Genomic DNA, 9,789 nt, shown 5'->3' on the forward strand with positions numbered 1-9,789 from the left:
AGGAACTAGATTCTTAAGGTCATTGAGCCACTGCCCAGTTGTTTGTCTCTTATCTTTGTAAATTACACTATTAATGCTGTTAATCCCTTAAGGTCCCAGATGACTTTTAGTGACAAAGGATGAATATAATGATACCTCATACCCTGGGGGAGCTTGGGGGAATACGGGCCATGTTTTCACTAGATTTCAGAGAAAACCAGAAAGGCTGTTATGTTTTTCTTGAGTCAATACATGAGCCTCTCACAGTCCATTATCTGCATAGCAGCTGGAGTTTATAGAATCCAAACATGATTATGTTACCTTCTGCCCTGCTTAAAACATTTATAGTTAGCAATCATTAAAACACCACATTTTAATTTGGCCGTTAAATCATGAGTTTATCATTTCCACATTTAAAGCTGAGCCTTGAGGCTTACTGCCCTGGGGATGAGAAGGAAGTTACCTGACTTCTTTAATCTTGAAACCAGGCCTGGGCTAGAGATGATTATCTAAATTTCTGTAGCATATAAAAACCAAGCCCACTAATTTGAGATCACAGAGCCTGCCATAGTATAGAGAAGATACCCCATCCTCCTATGATATGATAGCCAGGCCATGAAGCTTGCTGTCCTGTGGTGGATGAAGATATGGTGGAGAGCAGTGGTTTTCAATCCTTTCAGATCCAATGTCCCCTTTTCCTAACTAATGTTTTATAATGTTTCCTTTATTACCCTGAAATGAAAGTCATAGAGAATATAAATGATCTCCACCTAGAATTCCAAAAAAATCAATAAAATAACCTAAGCCCAATATAAAGGAGAAATAAAGGGAAAGTAATCTGTTATAAAATAAGTCTTTCTAGCCTAGACATGTCTAGACTAGAAGACATAATGAGGGGGTCAGATGCTTGAGTATTGTTATAATGAAAAAGTTTGAATTTAAGAGAAGTAAAAAACTCCTTGTGTATAAGAAATACAAGGAAATGAAAGGGCAGAAGTACAAGTGGAAACAGAAATAAAAACCAAAATTAGGATATGTAATATCAGATGAGACTTATTTTTATATGATAAGAGAAAGAGGGAAATAACCACAATTGAAGTGTGGATAACAGCCAAGACAAATTACAGAGAGTTGAAATGGAGAAAACGAGGAAATATGGTATTTGTGTGAATGAGTTTGGTTTTATTTGTTATACAATGTAAAATAATTCCCTTTATTATGACATCGGATAGGCAGTGATGAAGTATCACATATACGCACAAAACATGTCTCGTGTCTTATAATCCCACTGCATCCAGTCTCCGGTGTATAAAAAGACCTTGGATACTGTATTCTTAGGCAGAGGAAGAAGGCAGATTGGAAAACAATATGGTAACAAAAGAGGGTTGTTTGACAGGCTTCTGGGAACAGAATCAAAGTAAGATTAAAAAACAATAGACTGTTCAATTACATAATTTTAATATGTAATTTTCACAGCATAGGTAACAGTGTGTTCTAAACATTAAAAACCGTAGAAATGCTGTAAAATGTATATTTAAAAAAAAAAACCCTTATCATTAACATTCAGTGAGATCCCTGTATTTCTAAGTCTGTTAAAAGGAGTCTCAAACTCCCTTGGATACATATTTGCAGGTCACAGCGACAAATGGAGACTGATCTCGAAAAGCATGTTGTACTGGCAATTGAAACACCGCGAGGGCACTGCCGCTGGTGATGTGTTCCGAAATAATGAACAAATCTTGCTAAACTTCCACACAAAACAAGGTATAAGCAACACTCAATTTACATGATAGGTGCATTTCTTGAATTCACTGTATCTTAAAATCATGCGAAAATACTTCGTGGGTTTGAACTGTGCACGTCCACCTATATGCAGATTCTTTTTTATAAATATAGTACAGTACTATCAATGTATTTTCTCAATAATATTTTTTGTTCTTTTTTTTTTTTAAAGATTTTATTTATTTATTCGACAGGATAGAGACAGCCAGCGAGAGAGGGAACACAAGCAGGGGGAGTGGGAGAGGAAGAAGCAGGCTCATAGCGGAGGAGCCTGATGTGGGGCTCGATCCCAGAATGCTGGGATCACGCCCTGAGCCGAAGGCAGACGCTTAACGACTGTGCCACCCAGGTGCCCCAATATATTTTGTTCTTGAGCTTACTTTATTGTAAGAATACAGTATAGAATACATAGAACATACAAAATAAGTGTTAATGGACTGTTCTCTGTTATATGAAAAATTATATGTGGATTTTCAGCTGTGCCCATAGTCGGCGCCTAACCCTAACCCTTGTGTTGTTCAAGGGTCAACAGTATATGTAAACTAGAATTAGAATCTAGGCTCAGATAATTATAAGCATTTTTTTCACCTTTATGAAAGCGTAGTGGGATATTAAAACATCAGGTATAGTTCTCCAGAGAAGATATATAAATAGCCAATAAACACACAAAAAGGTGTTCAACATCATTAGCTATTCAGGAAATGCAAATGAAAACCACAATGAGATAGCACGTCTTACTAACTAAAATCATTATAATAAAAAAGACAGACAATAGCAAGTATTAGCAAGGATACGGAGAAGTTGGAATCTTCATCCACTGCTGGCAAGAATGTGAAATAGGGCAGCTGCTGTGACAAACCGTCTGCATTTCCGCAAAAAGTTAAACATAGAGTTACCGTATGACCCAGCAACTACCCTTGTAGGCATACACCTGAGAAATGAAAAACATGTCTACAAAAAAGCTTGTACATGAATGTTCTAGCAGCACTGTTTATAATAGTCAAAAGTGGGAACAACCTAAGTGTTCATCAACCAATAAATGGATAAATAGAATGTGGTATATTCATACAAGGAATATATTTGGCAATTAAAATATTGAAGTACTGATACACGCTACAACAGGGATGAACCTTAAAACCATTACACTAAGTGAAAGAAGTCAGACACAAAGGATCAAATGTTATAGACAATCAGTTATATGAAATATTCAGAATAAGCAAATCCATACAGAGAGAAAATAGATTTATAGTTGCCTTGGCATAGGGGTTGATGTGGAATGGGGAGTCATTGCTAATGGGTACAGGATTTCTTTTGGGGGTGATGAATTGTTCTAAGATTGATTGTGGTGATGGTTGCACAACTCTGTAAATATACTAAAAAATGAGAAATACTTTACATAGGTGAATTTCATAGTATGTGAATTTTAGCTCAGTGAAGCTGTTATTAAGAAAACGTCAGGCAAAATGTTGCACAGGGTGATCCTAAGCACCGTGAGACATCTGGTATCTTCTGTCCTGTTCGACTAAATGCTAGTCGCAGCTGCCAATCATCGTGACAACTAATAATACCTCCGCACAGTTCCAACCATCCCCTAGAGAGAATCACTGAACTGTGGAAGATGTAAAAATAAAGGCTACCCCTGTTGCTGGACTTGAAGGCTAAAGCAGAAACGAGGGTGTGAAGATACTTGAACAAATTCTCCTCTCTTTATTCTGAGTTCTTGAAACTCTGGAGAGGAGAAGAGACATGCTGGTCTTCTCCTGACCTCACCCATTGGGGCCAAGGTATGCTCGATACGGGACAACAGGAGGGACAACAGGAGTGGAGAGATTATTCCTCCACTCATTGTTTGGGGTCCTGGGAGGAAACTGAGAGCGGGGCAGTCCTGCATCCACGTGGGGTAGTGCCTACCATAGTTAAAACGGTGCTGTGGTGTGTTCAGTCAGAGAGGTTTTGTTTGCGTTCCTGATTCTCCCTCAGTTCCCATGTGGCCTGGACGCTGAGATTAGAGCTGGTGGGTTATGGACAGTCTGCTGGGAGCTAGATGACACTTGTGGCAAAAACCTCCTGATCCCAGGAGAGGCTGGGCAGGGACCAAGGGGCCCTCCTGGGCTCTGACGACACAGAGTGAAGAACACGTCCGATGTTCGTCTAGACGTGTTCATCTACTGTAGATGTCAATAGTGGAAACCAACAGGACATCCATATGACCCAGCAGTTCCACTCCACGGTATTTACCCAAGAGATATGTAAACAATATGCCCACACAAGAACTTGCACGCAAACGTTCATGGCAACTTTAATCATGATAGCCAAAAACGAAACAACCCAAATGTCCATCGACCAATGAATAGATACATAAAATGTGGCGTATCCATACTATAGAATATTATTTAGCAACCAAAAGAAATGAAGTACTGATACATAATACATGAATAAATCTTGGAAACATTATGCCGAGTGAAAGAAGCCAGGCATAAAAGGTCACATATTCTATGATTCCATCTATATGAATGCCCAGAATAGGCATATCCCTAGAGACGAAAGTAGATTAGTGGTTGCCCTAGACTGCGGGGAGGAGGAATTAGAGAGTTACTCATGGGTACAGGATTTCTTTTTGGGCGGTGAAATGTTCTGAAATTAGATAGTGGTGATGCTTGCACATCTCCACAAGTATACTGAAAGCCACTGGCTTGTTCATTTTAAAAGGGGGAGCTTTATTATATCAATTATAAAACGTCAATGATATCTTAACTTCAAAATATATGTGTATGTGTACATGTACACACACCACAACATAACGACACCACATTTTGTGTGCACGTTTGAGTGTAACGATTAGATCTCTAACCTTGCTACACATGCTGATGCTTTTGCTTTGCTCTTAAGATAAAGGACCTCTGCACGTGGCCTGTGAAGGTCTTTCCAACCTCATCTCATATCACGTCCCCTGTGCGAAGTCACACTAGCCATTATTCTTCCATAAGAGCTATGCACTTGCCAGACCATCTTTTTCCTTACTTCATCTGGTTATCCATCTGGTTATCAGCCTTCCCTGACCTCCCTGACAAGGTCAGATCTCACTAGTGTATCTCCCGTGGCACCATATGTCTTATTACACCACTTGTATTGTGCACATTATATTTACATCATAATGGGTGTTTTGGGGGTTGATATCCCTCTTTTCTTTTCTTTTTTTTTTTTTTAAAGATTTTATTTATTTATGTGACAGAGAGACAGCCAGCGAGAGAGGGAACACAGCAGGGGGAGTGGGAGAGGAAGAAGCAGGCTCATAGTGGAGGAGCCCGATGTGGGACTTGATCCTGGTACGCCAGGATCACGCCCTGAGCCGAAGGCAGACGCTTTAACGACTGTGCTACCCAGGCGCCCCTGATATCCCTCTTTTCAATTAGACTGTAAACTCCTGGAGGGCTAGTAAATCATGTCCGGTTTTCTTCCCCCCCATATGCCCTGGAACAATATCTGACACACAGGGCCTGATCTATTTATAGAGATCAATAAATATTTATTGAATGAGTTAATAACTCCCTTTCACTCTAGTCCCTTTTATGCCACTTCTGAGTTTACTTCCACTTCTGTCCATGTGTTCATTCAGTCAAAAATGCCCATTGAGTGCCTACTATGTGCCAGACTGTATATGGTTGCCTGTGACTAATGAAATAATGACTGGCTTAATCAACTACAATTACAGAGGTGGGAGTCCATTCATCTGAAAAAGATCCTGAATAGGCCTCAGAGATACAAGAATTCATCTTCTCGAAACATGGCTGTATATATGGTACCGACGGAAGGCTTTGTAGACTTTTCCTTCAGAGTTCTCGATATATCATTCTTGGTAATGTCAGTCACCTAAATCACATAACTTAGTCTTGAATGTTTTTTCTTCCCCGCCCCCTTTTTAAAAAAGATTTTATTTCTTTGAGAGAGAGAGGGTGAGTGAGAGAGAGAGAGAGCATGAGCAGGGGGAGGAGCAAAGGGAGAAGCATGTCCCTGGGGCCTGATGCCAGGGCCAATGCAGGGCCGATCCCAGAACCCCAGGACCCCAGGACCCCAGGATCCCAGGATCATGACCTGAGCCAAAGGCAGAGGCTTAACCGACTGAGCCACCCAGGCGCCCCTTGAATGTTTTTTTCTTGCTCCTAACCTAATCCTACTACCAACATCTGGCTCATCTGCAAATTTAGTTTTGTAGCAAATCAAACTTTTGGAGTATGTAAGAACTAGGCCTGCTCTCCACAAAGATTTCTATCCTATCTGAGAACTGCAAAAAGTCAGCTAATTGGTTTTCATAAATGATTTTGATTATTCAAGTAATTGTATTCTCTTAATGAATCATGTCTTATGCAAATTAATTCATCTATATAAGACAAAAGACATTCTTTTTCTTTTTTTTAAAGATTTTATTTATTTATTTATTCGACAGAGATAGAGACAGCCAGCGAGAGAGGGAACACAAGCAGGGGGAGTGGGAGAGGAAGAAGCAGGCTCATAGCAGAAGAGCCTGATGTGGGGCTCGATCCCATAACGCCAGGATCACTCCCTGAGCCGAAGGCAGACGCTTAACCGCTGTGCCACCCAGGCGCCCCAGCAAAAGACATTCTTATATAATTATGTATAGTTGTACTAACTCCGTAAGTATAAGGAGTAGGGTATTTTTGGTAGAGGTATGGTTTCTCAAATTATGTAAATTGAGTATTTCTGTTGATAATCATGATTTTTCTGCTGAATGTTCAGTTACTTTGGCATTTTTAATCAGAAAGTAAATTCATGAAAGCATATGCATGAAAACAATAGATTTCATGTAATCTGTGGGGAGACAGCAATCATACAGCTGTAAATTCTATGAGGGCGCAGATCATGGATTTTGTTTTTGTTTTTGCTCCTCATTGCATCTCCCAATCCCTGGTACTGTTACTGGAATAACTCAGGTGCTCACTAAATACCTGTTACCTGAATGAATCCAAATACTCTAATTCGATAATTGATATTTTTAGAGGATGAACTAAGGAAATTTCACCAGTCAGCGAAGACTTCAAATACATACGAGGGTGTCGGATGGAAGAGGAATTATATGTGTTCTATATACTCATACTTGCTGGGTGTGAGAAGCTCGGGAAGGGCAATTTCAAGGCAATAGAATAAAGTAGAGTGGACTGTCTCAGGAGGTGGTAAATTCCCTGTTACTTGGAAATGTTCAAACTTTAGCTTGGCCCTTGGCAGGAATATTGTAAAGGAGATGCAAGCTTTAGATGGAAGGTTGGATTTTAAAGGTGACTTTGAAGTTTTTTCCAACACTGACACTGTGCAAAAATGATTGGTAATTGAGCCAAATCTTTATGCCTTTAAATTCATATAGTTCAAAATATGGTAAATTTGAATAAACTTTTCTCACGTGAATCATGCAATAAGAAATCAGACTTATATTCTCTTGCCCCTCCTAATTCAAAGTTAGAATATGTATTTTCCTCACTGGTTTGTTTCATAAACTGAGACAAAAACCAACACTTGACCTGTTAATGCCAATTACCCTTTCCTTTTTCCTCACCACCTCTTTATATTTTTTCTTGGAGTTTTCCCCCTCTTTTTAATACAAAGATGATATAAGGAGGAACAAGTAGACTACAAAATATCTTCTGTAGACTCTTTTTTAATTTCCAGAAGACATGAGGTCTTTGTTTTCTTTGCGTGAAATCCTAAGGGACAGTTAGAGGAGATACAAATGTCTCAAATGTTTTCCAAATAAAATACAGCACTTAGGTTGAACAGTCTTTGGACATTCATTTTCCTAATCTAGTTGACTTGTGCATTATTTTGCATCTTCATTCATCTGGCTGGGTTCCATGTTTAAAACGACCTTCCTATGACCAGAAAGACCACGATTTAGAAAAGGAGGGATTTCAATGAGATCTTTGCCGACCTTACTGTATAGCTGTTCACAGTTTCACAAGTCATTAAGAAAAGAGAACTAACATTAATGGGGGAAGTTTTGAATATTCTATAGCAATTGTTCCTTTTTTAAAATAAAATTTCTGAGAAATGTAAAGTTTATTCCCATAAATGAAACTGCCATTCCTGACTGTGTTGGCACACCGTCTCTCCTAGTAATAAGATGTTTAGAAAGGCACTGAACTGACTCACTTTTTTTTCAAAGGCATTTATTTGAGAAAAGAGAGTGACAGATTTAGATATCCCCACAAAGTACCACGAGAAAAGTGTCATTCTATGGCATTGAAAACAGGGATATTAACTCCAGTATGTAGGTGTCATTGGATGATTTAGGACAGCCTAGCAACACAGGTCTTACCAAGAATCCTAACACTCTAGATCCTTGGTGCTTTCTCCTAAATAGAAGCTACTCTGTTGAGTGGAGGGAGTAATTTCCTGATGCTTTTTTTTGAAATTCTTACCAATCTAACTTTTTCTTACTCCATATATGACGATTACAACACTGAAATTGCTTTATAAACAGTCTGTTGTCACTGTCTGATGACTTGAAAGTAGAAGAAACACCCAGCAAGCTTCCTGACTATATAAAACACCATTTTCTTTCATATGCTATAATTTTAGAGATTTCTTATATTCAAGATAGACAACTCTCATTTGAAAAAATTGGAAAATTTGGGAAAATAAATGTTGATTTAAGATACAAAGTGATCAAAAAAAAAAAAGATACAAAGTGATCATTTTGTAGAAATTATTTTAGAAATTATAAAATCTTGGACAAATATAAGTTCAAAAACCAGTCACTTACTTAAAATGTTTCATTAAAATAGTATTTTGTTGTAGGTTATGGTTTGATACATAGTAGTCTATGTGTTCAGTTGGAATTAAGACCTGAGGCACGGGTATGGATTTTTAACTTTTGACTCAATTTCCGTAAGCCAAAAAGCGTACTTTTTTCTGATTGTTATTAGAGAAGATTTTGGATTTGGTGGTTCAGATCAATACGCTAAGGAAGTTAGAGTTACATAAGCGAGTTAACTTCATTCTGTTCCGCAGTCTTGAACTGCAGCCTTAAGTCAGTCTTGCAAATAAACCCCTTTGGCCATAAGGAGGAGCAGTTGAGAGAATGAATGAAAAACTCAGAATGCATTTTTTTTTTTTTTTTTTTTAGAGAGAGAGAGAGAAAGTGAGCGAGTGAGCAGGCAGGGGTAGAGGGAGAAAGCAAGAGAGAATCTTAAGCAGGCTCCACGCTTAGCACTGAGCCCGATGCGGGGCTCAATCTCACACCCTGAGATCATGACCTGAACCTTAACTGACTCAGCCACCCAGGCACCCCTAAAATGCCTTTTTAATGATGTAATACCAAACACTAGCCTCTTCAATGACTACCTGTCTAAATCACAAAACATTTACAACTTAAAATTGAGAATGCTTTTCCCTGCTAATACATAACAATAGATAATCTATTAGCCAGCTATCCTTAAGGAATAGTTCTTGGAAACATTATAATATTTACTTGGCAAAAATCAACACATTATTTTTCATCCTCTATGATGTTCTCTTCTCTAATTCAAGTGAGTTGAAAAACCCTTTGCAGCAAATGCTCCCTTTCCCTGTCCCCCTGCTGCTGTTGTGTATGGGACCTTATAATTCCATGGGTTCAACCATCTCTACTGTGCCTGTCTTATGTGATTATTATGAAATAACATACTTTTTTTTAACATGTCATCCTTATTAGATTGGGAACACCTTAATAATTAGACTAGAAACTCAAAGAGAATAAGAACTTCCTAAATTATTCAGGACCTGATGTATAAGGCACTAAGTAAAATTTTGTTGACTAAAGGGAAGAAAACTTGTCTTACTGTATGTTCTCAGTTTGGCAGGATGTTTGAAATATAATAGGTACTCAGTAAACGTTGGTTGAATGGATTTTCCAATAATTATAAACTTTTTTTCAACTTCATATCATGTAAGACTAAACCAGGAAACAGTTTCCAGTTACATAATTGATCATTAGTTTCTAATTATCAGATTAGAAATAAATATGCGATTCAATTAACT

The sequence above is a fragment of the Ursus maritimus genome, unplaced genomic scaffold, assembly GCF_017311325.1.
Source record: "Ursus maritimus isolate PB19 unplaced genomic scaffold, ASM1731132v1 scaffold_3, whole genome shotgun sequence".
NCBI classification, from domain to species: domain Eukaryota; kingdom Metazoa; phylum Chordata; class Mammalia; order Carnivora; family Ursidae; genus Ursus; species Ursus maritimus.